This window comes from Patiria miniata, unplaced genomic scaffold, assembly GCF_015706575.1.
Source record: "Patiria miniata isolate m_02_andy unplaced genomic scaffold, ASM1570657v1 HiC_scaffold_24, whole genome shotgun sequence".
NCBI lineage: Eukaryota > Metazoa > Echinodermata > Asteroidea > Valvatida > Asterinidae > Patiria > Patiria miniata.
This window is the reverse complement of record NW_024037063.1, coordinates 14,553,563-14,572,211: the sequence shown is the minus strand read 5'-3', so window position 1 is coordinate 14,572,211 and position 18,649 is coordinate 14,553,563.

Here is an 18,649-nt window from a genome sequence, read left to right as displayed (position 1 = left end):
TCTTCCATTGAACTTACTTGGGACCAACACGAAATGGGTCCACGTAAAATATTAGTTTCATCAATTAAAACTATTTTGCAAGTTAAGTAAATTGACCTGGTTAAAATTATGCCTTGACTGTGACTGTAAGTTTTGTAAATATGGGAACTTTTAAAACAAAACACCTGAAAACCGTTTAGGATCCAAATAATGATGATTGTGTTTGATTATATCTTGGGATTTAAATTGAGCAGAAGAGAACAATTGAGAACAATTGTTATAGTTTTGTAAAAATTGGTTTATCTATATATGACAAAACAATGAAACCAAATGAATAAGATTTGAAGGTTTGCATGGTGAAGATAGCAATACGATGACGTTTTGCGGTAGCACCACGTGACCAATCTCTTTTGTGGGTTTGTGAGATTCTTTTGAGAGCCTCACAGAGAACCTCACAAACTCACTCAAGAGGTTTGCTACCGAAATAACACAACATTATCTATTTCGTTCTAAATCCTGAATTTACATGTATTTGGTGCAAATCTTTTGTTTTCAATTTCACTTTTCATGAAATGTTAAAGCAAACTAAATCTGGACGTGACGGTTGAGAATGGCAACATTTTTAATAGAAGTAAACAATAATTTGGTCAATTAATTTTTGTTTCACAATGCATTACTTGTTCATTGTATGCCTCCTACATGTGTTATTTTTCTCCAATAAAATAATGCATATAAGTCATTTCAGTGGTTTTGTTTCTGTATTATTTCCCCCATAGTAAATGATATGAGATTAAGTAAATTTAATTAGTTCCAAAGCATTTCTCTCCCAAAACAGAAAACGTGTAGCTTAACATTTGTTCCCCCTCCCCAACATCTTGCCCTCGTAGAATTAGTCAAAGTGCAGTTCGGTGAGTTTGATAATATAATCCTGGTCATCAATTCTTTGGGTGTTCCAAAAAAAATCCGCCACTCGTTTTTGGACTAGGCTCAAGATAAATTGCCCAATATTAATTTTTCACATGCATTCTGTTACAAATTTAGTAGTATTTTGGCCACACTACGAAGGTGTCATCAACGTAGCGTAACCACAGACTTGGCCAAAGATCTGGTGTGAAGAGGGAGGAAGACTCGAACTCCTCCACGAAGATGTCGGCTAGGACCGGGGATAAAGGAGATCCCATGGCGGTCTCAGCCGTTTGCTCGTAGAACTTGCCTTGCCACTGAAAACAACTGGAAGAAATACATGTTAGTAACGGATCATGAATTTTGTCAGGGGACAGGTCTGTGCGTTCGCCAAGTGAAGTATCATGCTCAAGTCTTTCCTTAGCTAGTTTGCAGGCATCGCCTGTTGGGACATTAGTGAAGAGTGAAACGACGTCAAAACTGACAAGCGAGTCAGTGGGTTGGACGGTGAGGTTTCTGGTGATGCTGACAAACTGGCAAGAGTTGGACACATGGTGTGGTGTCTGATTCACTAATTAGGGTCTGAGGATTTTGGCTAGGTGTTGGGCTGTGTTGTGGGTAGGGGAACCTCGAGAGGCAACTATGGGGCACAGTGGGAACTCGGTTCGGTGAATCTTCGGTTGACCAAAGAACCTGGCACAGATCGAACTGGATGGTATGAGACGTCTGTAGAGGGGGCGGATAATGCATCTGCTCGATGCAGGAGGAGAAGTTGGCTGGCAACTCGCTTCTCGATGGCGAGGATGGGGTTTTAGGGGAGTGGGCGGTATGAACCAGAAGAAAGTATGGGTGCAGTGAACTAATTCAAGTGAGAATTTCTAGGCCGCTGATCAGTATAAAAAGTAACCCCCAATTTCTTTTTAAAAAGGAGACCGTTCGGCTTTAAAAACGATGGAATTGTGTAAATATAGCCAAGGATCAACTCCCTGGTTTTGGGGCTTCTATCTGAAGGCAGGCTTGATAAAATTACGGTTGAAAAATGGGTCCTTTTTGCCTGAGAAAGTGGAAGGATGTTTGGGAACTACCACTTTTCGGGAGGTGATTTTGTTTTGGTGCGAATATTTAAAAATGTAATTGGCTTAAATTGGTTCAGTGCAACCTGTATATCTTTTACCTTCTTATTGTAGACCTGCCTGTCCATGACGACGGTGGCGTTTCCCTTGTATGTTGAGTTGTCTCGGCAAAGATCACTGACAGCAAATCGCTCTGGTTCGGTCAGATTTGGTTTAGCTGGCCGAGCCTTGCGGAGGACTTCATTCAGACTGATGCGGGACGTCGTTGGCTACAGTCTTGGTGAGATGTCTGAGGGAAGGCTTCGTCGACTGGATGATGCTCTCGATGGGGACGGACCTTGGAGGAACAGCAAAGTTCATGCCAAGGGACAGTACTTTTGTTTCTGTACTGTTCAGCTGGCGGTTGCTGAGGTTGACTACAGTGTGCTTGGTGAAGGAATCTAGACTACGGAGATGAGGTGGATGGCGCCAGGATATAGGAGATCCAGTTGGCGGGTTACGCGGGCGAGAAGATTGACGCCAGAATATAGGGGATCTAGTTGGCGGGCTATGCAAGCGTGATAGCGGCGCCAGGATCTAGGAGATTCAGTTGGCGGGCTATGGTTACGGTGGAAAGGAGTCGGAGTATTCCGTTCCTTGCGTTCCAGGCGGTAGAATATCCAAAGTTGTTTTTTGCCAGTGGCGGAGAACACAAACTGGCTGGAAGAAGTGGTGAGAGAACAAATTCTGTGGAAGTGGACTTGTTCCAAGGTGGAGCGGAGATCCTCTTTCGTATCGGTGATTTGCTGGTCCAGGATGGGTCCAGGTTGTAGACTGGTAAAGGAGATGCGTTCTTGGATGAGGGTCGAGCTAGCTGTGTATAAATGCTGTATGAATGTCATCCGACCGGTTGTTGCGTATGGGATCGCGGATGCGCAGACCGACAGGGGTTATCTTAGAGTCGCGGCATCGCTTGAGGAAGGTTAAGTTGTTGATGAGTTGAGAAGGCCGAATTGACGTCCGTTCATATAACTTAACCTGGTTGGTTACCAGCTCAGAATTGTTTTACTAAAACTATCATTTTTTTATGAGCAAAATATAAAAAAGACCGAGAGACTCCTTATTTCTAAAAGTATGGTATCTGAACTGTGTATTATTGTTTTGGCACATGCTGACTTGAACTGCTATCAATATCAAAACACTGTGGTCAATAAAAAGAAATAATTTTTGTAGTACAAGTACGTTGTGTGTAGTTTTATAACAATGCCTTTAATATTAGGGGGTTTGAAGTAAGATAAGATGCAGTCGAGACTGTCAGAAATAAGGTCAGAATTAACAGGAGATGAACAATGACAATGGAGTATTGTTATAGTCATTGGAGCAGCTTGACTTGAGATTGGCATTGTGGGTGACTTTTAAGGAGAATAATGACTCGACCTTGACCGACACGAATTTCAAGCATATGCCCGTCTTTGTGTGTCATTATATTTTGGGAGAATGAATTACTACCGTACTTTTCGATTGACTTGCAAGCAGGAAATTCCTAGGGAGCACGTTTTATGTACATTTAATCTTCACGGGGTCCAATAACAAAATAATTGTAAATAAGCTAGACGTTTTCTGAATGTAACAACAGACCTAACAGTCCTTACTTCTCATTTGTTTGTTCGGTAAATATTGCTTCATAGAAGATCATGACCTTGAATAATTATTAACCTTGCTAATACACCCTTTGTACTATCTGCAGGATAATAATCAGTGACGTTATCATCACGCGACACTGCGCGCGCATAAGCAAAGGGGAATTCCCGCACCCGCTAAATTTGCGACGCTTCCTTCAATTTAGAGGATCGGGTGACAAATCTGGTCGTAAAGACAAAAAAATGGTAAGCATTGTGGATATTTTCTAAGAAACAAAGTACTATCGGTCTTTGTCGTGCTCTATATGGCATTTAAAGATCGAACAGAAATGTTTTTCTTCATACTTCCCCGCTTGAAATAGCTCAACTGAGCCACGACTTTTCACTAACGTCTGTTGACTTTACTTTGTCAAGGCTACAGTTAAAATGTAGTTCTATTTGCCTCATTTATAGAAACATTTGTTTAATTTTTTCCTTTCGAATAACCACATGGAATTATTTTTTTAAACGATTGTATTGTTAGCAATTGTATGGACATAACTTGTTCGTGGATTGGGGTTGGGGTGGGGTGGGGCGTGGCGAGGGGAGGGAGGAGGGTAGATATTTTATATTCGTTGTTCCATGGCTATCATACCCCTTCTCAAAAATTAGATGTGGTAGTGTATTACTCCGATGCATTTTCTTAAAGCCCTCCTGTTTTATTTGAAAAATTACATAACAATTATGAGTATTCTTCAATTTCAAATTTGTCATAACTTTATCAATATCCAGGGAGATTTTTGTTTGCAACCTTTGAGGAGCCTTTCTGACTTGGAGGATGCCAAGAGAGCTGCTCGGCACATCAATGATCACTCGATGGCCAAGATGGTCACAAGAAAGAAGAAAGTCCGCAAGTCCAAGAAAGAGGCGTTCCAATCAGTACTGTTAGCTGCCAGGTCCTGCCAAGAATCCATTCCTCCCAAGTCTGTTGTTTCAAGTTCTTCCACAGAAGATCAAGAATGCAGGTAAAGTAGACATTTAAAAGTATTTTTTTAAACCATGCTTGTAAAATGTGTTAAGTTTTTTTTATAACATGATTGTGAATTTTGTTCATCTTAAACACATGCTTGCTTGCTGAATGGTGCAAGAAAACTTTGATTTGGATTGATTAAATTAAGGTTTAATTGTATTTCATTTTTACATTTTTTGGTAGAACCAATCAATATTTAAAAGTTGAAAAACGAAGTATGTTAATGTAGTAAGTGAAAATTAACTTTCATTTTGATGACCGTTTTTAAGAGCATCAAAAGAATGCAAAGATCTTAAAGATTTGTGAAGCATTTTAAGGCAATTAATGTGGCAGTCCTTTTCAAACTGTCTTGAATTACACGAGTCAAGTTCCTGCCCTTTTCATTCTGTTGCTTAAAATTGTCTCAGATTTTATTTATACATTTACTGTACTCTATACTTAACCCATCTCTGTACCGCCTGTTAATGCGGTCCTCTATGGTTTTATTGATTCTTCAGGAAATAAAAACAGCGTGATACAATGTAGTACATGTGTAAGTGGATTAATCCTTAAAGCAATAATTATTGTATGGTTTCAGGACTATTTTTTTTTTCAATCTAAAAACAACTTGAGTGACCTGATATTCCATCCTTAGCTAGGACTTCCTCAGAGGCAATTTTTTTTCAAACTTGCCATATTTTTTTTTATTTCTTCACCTATAGTTCCAAACCGTGCCAGAAACGACAAATTCAGCTGTTTGTGAATAGTTCCTTGACATCACCAGTCTGTCTGCAACTACATCCGTTCACCACTGTCTCAGCATTGAAGGGATTACTACAAGACAAAGTGGGGATTAAACCAGAGAAACAACATCTGTTTACCAGGAAAAACCATGAGGTAAATAATGATGATATTCATGTTAATGTTACGTCCAAGTTCATGGAAGATTGGATCTTCATCTGTGAAGATCAGTGTTGTAGTCGAGACCATCACAAGACCAAACACACAACCAATTGTAGACAAAGCACAAGACCAGCCACAAGTTACACGGCACGAACAATGACAAAGAAATGCCATTGTTGCAATTCGTTGGAATAGTTTGTGACTTGAATTGAGACTGGAGGTCTTGTGATTGTCTTGTGGGGTCTAGACACTGATTTCACATTTTATATCTCCCTTCTGTTGAAAAGGCATTATAGAAATTTGTTTCAAGTCTTACATTTATTAATTCGAGCCTGAAGCAAGTTTTTATTTGTTGTCCACAGCTCCGTGATGACCTCTCCCTAGGTAATTATGGGATTGAGCAAGACACCAACATAGAGTTACGTCTAGTTTCTGACTTGATGGGAGGAGATGACAAACAGAAAACAACAGGTAGGAGATTAGATATAGAGGTGAGGGGAGGGAAGTGCAGGCTTTGTCGCCAGGGGACGGGGTCAGAGTGGTGTAACAATTTTTAAGGGGGAATTTAGGGGCCTCATCTTCTGGAGGGGGAAGTTAATACATCTTCGACAGTAAAAGGATCCTTTCTCTGTTGTACAAAGTGAACAAGGGACTAGCCACCGATATATTCACAAACCTAAACTTACATGTTATGCATGATTTAGTAGCGCTGATTAACTTGCTGCCTCATGACCTTGTGATATTCTAGAGAAAAAGAAGACAAAAAGAAGGCAAAAGAAATCTGGGAAGAAATCTACATCTACAGAGGAAATGATTAGGCAAAGTGACTCTGATGAGGAATTTCAAGTGAGGTCAACCGACGATTCGGGGGATTCCCCTACAGCCACAAGCGACCAATCAGCAGGTACAATTCTGGTACCAGTATTGTAGTTTAGACATCGGGAGTCAAACCAAAGTCCGATTTTTGACTCGAGTGGTTCCAGTCCGAGTTATTCAATTCACTTGTGAATTCAAGTTCAGTTGAGTCAAATTTATACAAATTGATGAATAAACCCAATTAATGATAGTCAAGTCCGAGTCAAAATCTTTTGTGGATATGGCTCAAGTCAAGTCACAGCCACTTAAATTGCAACTCGAGATGGACCCAAGTGTGAGTCCTTGACTCGAATCCTAGAACACCAAAGACTTGCAATTCTCGCACTTCGGTAACAAAAAAATATTTAAAAAATGGTTTTTTTTATAAATTGATCAAGGGTATTTGCATTTTTTTTTAGGGAGAAAGAAGAGAAAAAGACGACGAAGACAAAATCATGTCGAGAAGGAACCATCCTGTGAAGAAGGAGAAATATCAACCAACCTAGATGAAGATGACTCTTCAGTTGCTGGGGGCTCAGCAACACATTTTGGAAAACTCAACCTGTTTCTGTGGATTCTATGCCTCCCACTGATCACAATCCGTGTCATCCTGAGCATTTGTTCTCCTCGCATGATTCAAGTCACCTCCTCATCTAAAGATGACACCAATAGACCAACATCCTCAGCTGTCGCAGAGCAAGAACACTCCAATGACTCTGGGAATTCTTCAACTTCAGCAGCAAAACTTGGTAAAACCTAGCTAGGATTTTGATTATACACTGAAATCTATGCTTAATCTTCAGGCTTGTACTCCTTTGTCTGCACTCTTTGAGCATTATTTAAAAAAAAAAAAAAAAAAGCCAATTAAAGCAGGTACAAGATGGAAACAGTTATATTCAATTGATTTATAATAGCTATGTACCGGAAGTCTTTTTATGCATGTGGTCTACACAATGGGCCAGAATTAGCCCATTCAGTAGCATAATGATGTAGCACTGCCTGGCTCACAAGTGTCGATATGTCAGTCAGTCAGATAGGTACACATTTTACGAGGACTCTAGGTTGGCGCACTGGGACCAATAAAAATGGACTATTTGGTTGCTGATCAATATTACTTTTTTTCTCACAGGGAGAAAGAGAACAAGTAGACGACGACAAGGGAAAGCTAGACGAAACCCGTTATTAGATGAAGCTGAAAGACAAACTACCTCAGATGATGAAAAGCAAGATCACTTGAATGACTTGGGGAAGTCTGACACCTCAGCAGGAAAACCTGGTAAATCTCAGTATTGTGATGAACTTTCTTACTTTTTAGGGATCACAATCAAAGCTGTTGTGAATGAAGGTATACCTTTTTTAGTTTGCTTAAGAAGACGCAACAGCTACAGTCCTTTTATATTTGTGTTTACCGACAGGGAAAATACGAAGTAGAGGCAAGACCAAGAAAAAATCAGGAAAGACAAGAAAAGGCAAAAAAGTTGCTATGAAATCCTCATCCGAAGAAGAAGCCATCGATAAAACAAGCAAAGGTGATCAAGCTGAAAATAAGTTGGTCAACTCAAGGGATTCCACCGCCTCCTCCTCAGCCAAGACCACTGCTAAGAGAAACAACCAATCAAAAGGTAAATTCTCTATTTAATAATGGGTTTTGCTATTCACTGGCATACTACATGCTGTTTGAGAACTTGCAACAATAAGTATTCACCATCTCACTCAGGTGGGACTCGAACCAATGACCTCCTGCTTTCTAGTGCAGGTGCCTTACATCAGTTCAAATCTGATGTATACAACCAAATGGGAAGTGATCAATCAAACTGTATGGTTGTCATAATGTTTAAACCACTCATTTTACCATTGCGAGAGTCCCTTCCAAGAATTTTCAATGGGCCAGCTGTAGCCCTTTCATTGGCGTTATGGTTTGGTACTGCCTGGCTCATAGGTCAATGTCAGTCAGTCTGATTCAGTCAGATAGCTACATGGACGTAAGGCTGGCACAATGGCAAAGCAACTTTGCATGTCAATTCTTGAATTGTAAACCCGGTAGCTGATAAACATTACTTTTTACAGGGAGAAAGCGGACAAGAAGACGCCGACACGGGAGGGCGAGACAAAAGCCGTTATTAGATGAAGCTGAAAGACAAACTACCTCAGATGATGTAAAGCGAGATCCTTTGGATGCCTTGGGGGAGTCTTACACCTTGACAAGAAAGCCTGGTAAATCTCGGTATATTGATGTACATTTTTACGTTTTGCTTTTGGTCAAAATCAAAGACGATCTGAATGCAGGTATGCCTTTTCGCTTGCTGAAGAATATAGCTACAGCCCTTTTATATGTTCGTTTACCTGCAGGGAAATTACACAGAAGAGGCAAGACTAAGAACAATTCAGGCAAGAGAAGGAAAGGCCGAAATGTTGCCAAGAAATCCTCATCCAAAGAAGAAGCCATCGATAAAACAAGCAAAGGTGATGAAGCTGAAGATAAGTTGGTCAACACAAGGAATTCCACCGTCTCCTCATCAGCCAAGACCACTGCTAATAGAAACAACCAACCAAAAGGTAAATTCGCTGTTCCAATAATGGAATTTGCCATTCACTGATATATTTTCACAAGTATTGTATACTTAATGCTGTCCAAAAGCTGCTCCCCCCTAAAAAAGAAACAAACAAAGTTCACAAGCTCACTCGTGGGACTCGAACCCACGACCTCCTGCTTAGAAGTGCAGGTGTCTTATACATCTGTTCAAATCTGATGTAGCAGCTGATACAGCAATCGATCCTATTTTTAAATGATTTTTCCCCTGAAGACTATAAATATGCATGTGTTATAAACTATTTTGTTAGTACTCATTGACACGTACAACCAAATAGGAAGTGATCAGTCAAAACGTTTGATTGTCATTATGTTTAACCATTCCTTTTGTGATTGCAAGTGTCCCATTCACGAAATATGAATTGATATTCTGTTTAAGGACTGTCACCTCAATTATTAGCATTTCTGATTGACATAAATACTTATCTTCAGTTATGTTCTAAACTTAATGTTAACTTTGTGAACTTTGATGTTCAGTTAAATATTTTATTTATCTATTTTTCATTTTAAGCCAAATCGTGCAAATAAGTCAAAGAAAACGACATGCTTCTTGTTTTTCATCTTTAGGGAGAAAGAAGACAAAGAAACAAACAAATGCTGACAAGAAACCATCTTGTGAAGAGAAAAAAGAATCCCAAATCCAGCTGTTTGTGATTAGTTCTTTGAGATCGCCTGTATGTCTGCAACTGCATCCGTCAACAACTATTTCAACTTTGAAAGGATTACTACAAGACAAACTGGGGATTGAACCAAAGAGACAACATTTATATACAAGGAAAAACCATGAGGTATGGTATATAGCTGTAAAATCTGTTTCAAGTAAATTTCTCAAATGTTCCTATATATTTTCAATCCTCTTAGTCAGAAATCCATAACATCATCCTACATGTTTACTTTTGTCAGTATTTTATCATTAAAGAGTTGTAATCTTGACATATTTTCTTTATTTTAACCCCTTATGTTAGCTCAAGGGTAGGATGTCCCTCAAAGCACTAGGAATTCAGCAAGACACCAACATAGAGCTACGCTTAGTGTCCGGGTTGATGGGCGGAGCTGATGATGAACAGAAATCAGCAGGTAATGTTTATACGCAGAGATTAAGCAAGTGCAGATGCAAATTTAGTTGCGTCACGAAACGACATTTTCACAGCGTAATTTGCTAAATTTGCAATTTGCGCAGGATTTGCAAATTTTCAGTATGTAAACTTGTTATGACGTCACAAGTTTTTGTTCACATTTGCATTTGCTTTGATAAAGAGCATGGGCTGGCCTTCAGGTATTATGTGTTTAACCAAGTTTCAAAGTGTTTGGGTTGAGTTAAAAAACAGGTGTTTGTCAAGGGTTTAGAGCTAGGAGTATAGTGTCTCAGTACATAATTATGTGAAGTTATTGAACAAAAGTAATCAGGTACTGTTTAGACCTAAAATTAGTCACCTTTGTAGACCTCTAAAGAGTCAGCTCGTGTGTGGGTTAGTCAAAATGCACTTAGAAAAGTCTTTCTTAGTGAAGAAACCAACAGGAAAACGACAAAGTGATTCTCCGAACTCTTATGATGATAGAATTATTCACCAACTTGTGGCAGTCTCATTTTTTGATAAATAATCTGATTGCCTAATTCTTGTGAGCCAATTTTGATAGACCTGTCTTTATAACTATACCTTCAGGAGATTCACCAGAAAGGACTGACAATGATTCAGGGAGGAGACAAAAGGGAAAAAGAAAAGCTAACAAGAGAAGGACAAGCCGTGGCGGTGAAGAAAATGCAGATAACTCGGAGGATACTTCCATCTCCTCAGCGGTTGAGGCACCCACTGGTCAGTCATTTGGGGAAACACCAGAACAAAAGCTAGAACCGCCAAGAGAAAAAAATGATTCAGCAACGAAACGAAAGGGAAAAAGAAAAGATGCCAATAGAAGGACAAGCCGTGGCGGTGAAGAAACCATGGATAACACGAAGGATTTTTCCATCTTCTCAGCAGTTAAGACCCCCACTGGTCACCCATCATGGGAACAACAGAAACAAAAACTAGAACCGCCAATGAAAGAAAATGTCTCTGGAAGGAGACAAAAGGGAAAAAGAAAAGCTACCAAGACAGGGACAAGCCGTGGCAGTGAAGAAAATTCTGATAACTTAGAGGATTCTTCCATCTCCTCCGCAGTTAATGCACCCGCTGGTCACCCATCAAGGGAACGACAAGAACAAAAACTAGAACAGCCAATGAAAGAACATGATTCTGGGAGAAGACAAAAAGGAAAAAGAAAAGTTACCAAGACAGGGACAAGCCGTGGCAGTGAAGAAAATTCTGATAACTTAGAGGATTCTTCCATCTCCTCAGCAGTTAATGCACCCGCTGGTCACCCATCAGGGGAACGACAAGAACAAAAACTAGAACAGCCAATGAAAGAACATGATTCTGGGAGAAGACAAAAGGGAAAAAGAAAAGCTACCAAGACAATGACAAGCCGCGGCAGTGAAGACAATTCTGATAACATAGAGGATTCTTCCATTTCCTCAGCTGTTAAGGCACCCGCTGGTAAGGCACCCGCTGGTCACCCATCAGGGGAACGACAAAAACAAAAATTGGCCCAGCCAATGAAAGAAAATGAGTCTGGGAGGAAACAAAAGGGAAAAAGAAAAGCTACCAAGACAATGACAAGCCGTGGCAGGGAAGAAATCTTGGAGGATTCTTCTATCTCCTCGGCAGCTAAGGCACCCGCTGGTCACTCATCAGGGAAAACACAAGAACAGGAACTAGAACAGCCAATGAAAGAAAACGATTCTGGAAGGAAACAAAAGGGAAAAAGAAAAGCCACCAAGACAGGGACAAGCCGTGGCAGTGAAGAAAATTCTGATAACTTAGAAGAATCTTCCATGTCCTCAGCAGTTAATGCACCCGCTGGTCACCCATCAGGGGAACGACAAGAACAAAAACTAGAACAGCCAATGAAAGAACATGATTCTGGGAGAAGACAAAAGGGAAAAAGAAAAGCTACCAAGACAATGACAACCCGTGACAGGGAAGAAAACTCAGATAGCTCAGAAGAATCTTCTATCACGTCAGCAGTTAAGGCATCCGCTGGTCACTCATCAGGGAAAACAGAAGAACAGAAACAAGAACAGCCGAGGAAAGACGATATTGGGAGGGTGCAAACGGGAAAAAGAAAAGCTGCCAACAAATCACCATCTGAAGCAGAAACCGATGCGAAGATCCAGGATGATACCGAGCAACAGATCTTACATGATCCAGGAAATTCCTGCCCATCGGCAGCTGTCGGTACTGCTGCTAGCACCTTGTCAGAGACTGGTAATACTCTCTAATACTTAACATATTTTCAGTAATTGATTCACACATGGCATTTTACTGTTTCAGCCAAAATATCTTTTATTGAGTTTGAATCCCTCACAAACCACTATTAGAAGTGATCATTCTTTTTCAAAATTTTGTTTCTTTTACCTTAGTTGCTGGGACAAGAAAGACGAGAGAAAGACAAGAAACGGCTGGCAGTGAAGCTGAAGAATCACAGAAAAAGACTGTAGCAAGCGGCAAACAGCAAGTTGACACAGGAAGTTCCCCTGCCTCAACATCAGTCACTACCTCATCAGGCAGCCGATCAAAAGGTACAGGCTAATACAAATATGTGTGTGGTTTTAAATGTGAATTCTATAATGGCCAGTGTCTGTTTGTGGAGTCAAAATACACAGCTCAAGAAACAAACACAAATTGGTTTATCTGGTTGTGTAAAAACAAAATGATTATATTCTTTACACACAGGGAGGAGGAGGACAAGAAGGAAACGGAAAAATCCCGAGAAGAAACCAGAGGATGGAGATTCTCAGCTTCTTGATCTTGATCGACTCCAGCCAGAGGATCAGAACGTTGCAGGTGTCATGGAATTGAACATGCAGCAAGGGAAGGGAACTCCACTGGAACAACAGAGACCAAAAGATCAGAAAACTGAGAAAAAAGACAATTACAAAGAGATATCAACATCTGAAACACAAAGTATGGACCAGGAAAAAGATTATGGCCCAGACAGATTTAAAGCAGATGATTTAGGTAGACATCAGAAGAAAATGACTCGAAGTTCACAGCTACAGACAATGACATCACCTGAGCATCCAACACTGAGATGCAAGCAAGATGATGGTCCAGACAGACCACCGGAGCTCAAAAATAAAGAAGCAAGAAGCCAAAAGTCGAAACAAGAACCCGTCAAACAGAGCTGCCAACAAGGTCTAACGGTACCTGAGGGACACGCAGTAAGGCAGGAGCAGATTATTGAGACGGACAGACCTCAGCGGGAGCCAGGAGTCGGAGAGCGGGGCTTCCAACAAGTGAGAGAAGCATTACATGGGCAACGCGGACATGAGCTGAGTTCTCATCAAGGAATAGCAACACGTGAGAACCGGGGAGCTGAGCAGGAGCAAGCAAGTCATCATGCACAGCTTTCTCAGCAGGATATAAAGCAAAAAGTGGCAGGGATCAGTGAACAGAACATCCAACAAAGTATGCTTACATCACCTGAGCATCGGAGAATGAGGCAGGAGCGGGATGACGATCTGTACAGGCCTGATCCAAAGATACAGTCAACACTTGAAGCAGGAGAACAGAGCTCTCCAGCAAAGATGATGACATCATCTGCAAAAGAAAAACCTGGACCTGACCGACTTCACAAGGATAATCTGTCTCCAGAACAAATGCAAGGTAATATAACATATTATAAATTATATTAAATTATTATTATATTAAATTGTAAGGTTGGATGATTGCAATGCGTAATCACCACAGCATATAGATTGTGAGAAGTGAACTGATAAATTTCAATGACTTATGGCCATTGTTAATTTTGGTGGTGTGAAGAAACCAAACAAGACCCTTAATATTGTGAAATTCTCACCTTTATACACAATCAATTAAGTACATGAGAACATAGTAAAAAAAATAAATGGCCAATATTTACCAAGTATTAGGGTTTGTACAAGTCATTCCATTATTGATACGTATTATATTGAGTATTAGGTCCAGTCAAACAATCTAGTAAGGTTATTAAATCAGGCTTCACGCAAACATGAATGTATAATAAATTTGATGTCACAAATCCAAAGGGGACATTGTAGTTTAATATATTCTGTTTGTAATTATATTATGTTGATTGTTTTTTTTTTATCAGATGTGAAGTTCACATGTACAATTCAGTTTTAAGCATGTTTTGATAAACCATTATTGAATTGAATTGAGTTGAAGATATACTTTAATACTTGCTTTTGATTGTAGATTACCCACAGAGAGGTGGAGCCAGCATCATAGGAAGCTTCGGCACAATCAGCGGCAGCCAGAACCCTATTATTGTTGGTTCAAGTGGAGTTAATATCACTTACAACTTGCCGTTGGAGGGACTAGGTAAATATAATCTGGTTCGATACAATAAAGTAGTTTGATATCTGAGATCAACTATTAATGTATTTTTAGGGTGAAGGGGCAGGACGAGGGTGGTATTAACATGGAAGAACTTCCAGTTCCGCAAGCTAGATAGTCACACATTTTCTTTGGTACAACTGTAGGCCATTGCATGGCAGTATATGGTTGACACAATATGAGGACGCTATTTATAGTGATTAAAGTCTTGTAATTTGTTCCTCTATGGGTGCAGACTGGTAAACAGGCCCAAAATAACTTACACGGGCAAAATCACAATTTCGAATGCCCTAAATTTTTGTTATTAGAGCATTTTATGGGCCATAAACTTGGAGCTCTGTAAGCTATATCGGTTAAAGCCGTGCACAAGACTGCGAGCTCGAATTTCTGTGAAATTCCGATCATGGAAAGGGATCCTAGAATTGCTTTTTTCTGCAATGGAGCGCAGGCTTCGGGTTTTTTTTTAATGGCGATGGGCCACGTACGGTGACTACTTTTGGGGTGATAATCTTTGCATAAAATTTCCTCCCTAAAGTCATCGGATTACCACTCAAAAATTAAGTAGAAAATTAAGGATGATGAGATAAACTTTAATTCCTTTGATTTGATGGGTGTCTTAACTCTTGGAGAGTTGTAGGTATTAAACATGAATGGAAGTGCGCGTAATTATCATTGATGTCTATGGGTGTCCATTTAAGGTATGCGACCCCATGTAGCAACGCTAAATAACGCTCCCTATGTATATCACCTCTAAGTCACTCATTTTGCATTGATGTATGAATTAATGAGTAATGGGCTGTTGGGGAAAATGAAATAATCATGTAGGGCAAAGCCGATTTTTTTCACGAGCCTGTATATTGCGATTGACTTCTACCAAGCAAGCAGACTTAACTTACTATTTGGAGTGCAGCAGCAGTGATTTCCCGCATTTAGTTATACGCTTAGTTCTGTGAAAGATTACACATAACCTTACTGTCATTTTTTGTTAATCATTAGACTATTTGTGTGTCCTTGATTTATTTACTGTGCACGCTTCTTTGTTTTGAGTTGATGTTAATATGAAATGAAGATTTTCCGAATTGTCTGCTATTCATTCTAACCTGGATACATGTATTTAATGATGCGATGTGATAATCGCTTCCATTTTACTTTTGCGACATCATTGACTCATAGTTTTTTTCATGACAGTGTTTGTCAAACGCCCTGGCGAACTAGAGAAAACTTCCGCTTTCAGAATTAAACATTGCGTATATAGTTTATAGTTTAAAAAGATCAGAATTGATAAAAAAATAAATTAACATCTCATATTAAGCATAACCAGATGTGGATTAAACTAACTGATTTCAATATATTTTTTGGGAGGAGGAGGCTGGGCTGACACAAGTTAGACGGACTTAATAGCTATGAACATTTTTCTGATTCTTTATACTCTCATATTGTGATAAATTGAACATCCCGAAATGAACACCCGTCTTTTGACCTATTTTGCAGATTTTCACTTTCACACACAAGCCATTGTTTATGAATTCAATTTTTCACAGGAGGCACGGAAACCGTTCAGCATCCTTTACAACACAAACCTGAGGTAAGCAGCCCAGCAGTACAAACAAGTCAAGATACGAGTCCAGCCACCGGTGCAGCAGCAGATGCTGCAGCAGATCTGTGTGAAGAGGCTCTTAAGAAGGTGTACAAGACCACAGGCAGTTACGTGCAAATGATTCCATGGGTTGATGACGACATGAGGCATATAATGGATATATATACTAAGTTAAGATTAGTCACTGATAAGATAGGTATGACGTGGGAAGGGCATGAAGATGGGAAGGAGGTGACGTACGAGGGTGCTTTCCTTATCAAAAACGAAGATGGTGTTGTTATCAATCGAATAATTTATGAAGGGTTGGCGGGTCTGGGAAAAACAACTCTGATTGGGAAAATTGCACACGACTGGGCAACTATCTCCTCTGGCGCTTTAGCAAAATATAAGCTTGTTTTTGTTCTGAGAATGAGTGCACTGGAACAAACTACAGATCTCATTGATTCTCTATATGAGCAGCTAATCGATCCAAACATTATCGATAAAAACCACCTGAAAACCTTTATTTTCAAGAATCCTAAAAAGGTGTTAATTCTTCTGGATGGCTTTGATGAGTTGATGACCACCAAACTCGATAATAAATCATTTGGATCCATCCTACAAATTCTAAACCGAAAGATTGGAGCAGACATTGATGTGGTGATAACAACCCGCACCTCACATTTTGGCACATTGGTCAGCAGATCACTGGTTGGAAAACCTTTCACCCATGTAAATGTTATGGGCTTCCTTGAGGAAGATGTTGAGAATTACTTGGGAAAGTTTTTTTCTAGAAGCCCCCATGATGCCGAGACTCTTTTCCAAACCATTAAATCATCAGGTGTTCTTTTTGATTTATCCCATAGCCCAATGCTGCTCCTTTTGATGTGTTTATTATGGAGACAAGATTCCACACTGCCAAACAAACACAATATCACGCTTATATGGTGAGGCTCAAAAATACATATTCAAGAGAAAAGGTATACCAGAGGAGGAAATACCAGAGATCCTTGTTGCAATCGGAAAGGTTGCTTTCCATGGCCTGGTGTCTCAAGTGCAGCGGCTTTCATTTCAAGACAGAGAGTTTGAGAAGTGTGTGCTTGATAAAGCTCTGAAGGCCGGCATCCTCACCAGCCAGAGGGTCTTAATAGGGTTGGACACTCATAACAACATACAGTTTATCCACAAAACAATTCAGGAGTTCTGTGCTGCTGTTTACCTGCAAAGCTTACAGAAATCAGACGCTGACGAATTTCAAAAGAATCTTGATAAACTCGATGACATGGAGAAGTTTCACTATCTGCTGCGATTTTGTTGTGGTGACAATGAAGCATGTACTATTAAAGTCTTGCAGATGTTGGAGAAGAGGATCAATGATGAGAGTAGTCTTACCTGTACCCAGGGGACTGAAAATACAGCATTAAACATGGCCTTGAATTGTTACTTTGAGAGTCAGGCAGAAAATGTATTATCGGAGGCATTCATACACTCAGTCATAACTGAAACGATAAACACGGACTATCTCAAGAGCCGTGATGATGTGAATTCCTTTGTGTGGCTTCTCAAACATGTCGTTAACCAGACGAAGAACACGGGCAATAGGTACCTCGACAAAGTTAAGGAATTAAACTTCCAGTACCATAGCTTGGAAAGGTGTAGTAAAGATCTGGCAGTGGCCATTAGCAACATGCCTAATATTTCTGTTGTCAGAATGCAGAATTGTTCTTTAACGACCGACAGTATGACACACATTGCATCATCGTTGGGCAAGGCTGACAAGTTGTCTGAACTTGACCTTTGGGACAACGAAGCTTTAAGTGGGTCAGTGCATTCTTGGATGCCGCAGTTAGATAAGAGACATCTACAGATATTAAGGCTAGGTAACTGGTCTCTGACGGTTAGTGATGCAGAGCAAATTGCTATGTCACTAAGTGATATGCCAAACTTGATTGAACTACAGTCCAAAAGTATAAGGGTAAATGTAGTTGCAGGATATGGTATTACGCTGCATCTAAGAAAGATATCATTAAATAGTACCATAATGAACCTTATCTTGAAAAAGTTGGTTAACAGAACAGACTCAGTTGCATTGCGTTTGTCTAAAATCGAGGGACTACAAGGCACAGCAGCATTATGGACTTCTCAGTTTAAGGAACTAAAGCACCTAGACAAGTTGATTTTTGAAATGTGTAAACTAACAAGCTCTGATGTTAAGCTCATTGCTGAGTCTCTTTATGATACGCAGACATTGACTGAACTTCACTTGTCTCTAAATTATACTAATTCAAACACAGAGGATGTAAAGTGCATTGCTGCATTAGTTGGCATGTCAAAGCTTATCCAGTGCACTGTCAATGATATATTTCGAGTCTTACCATGTGGTTCTGGTTTGAAAATAGAACTCGTGGTTCAGATGCTCTCTGGTACTGACGTGAAGGATATTTTGCAAGCCGTGAATCGCAGGAGTGACATAGTTGAAGTGGTCATTGAGCATCTTCAAGGACTCGGTGGTACGGCAGCTGTATGGTCGCCTGCATTAAGAGAATTGAAATGTTTGGAGCAATTAGCCTTAAAATGCTCATTGATAGGCACGGATATTGAACACGTTGCTGCATCACTGAGTGGCATATCAACTCTGGTTAAACTACATGTAGATCTATCTGGAATCAGATCCCTGGCTGGCTCGGGATCATCTCTGTGCATGTTACAGCAGCTGACACAACTCAAGATACTGACACTAAATAAC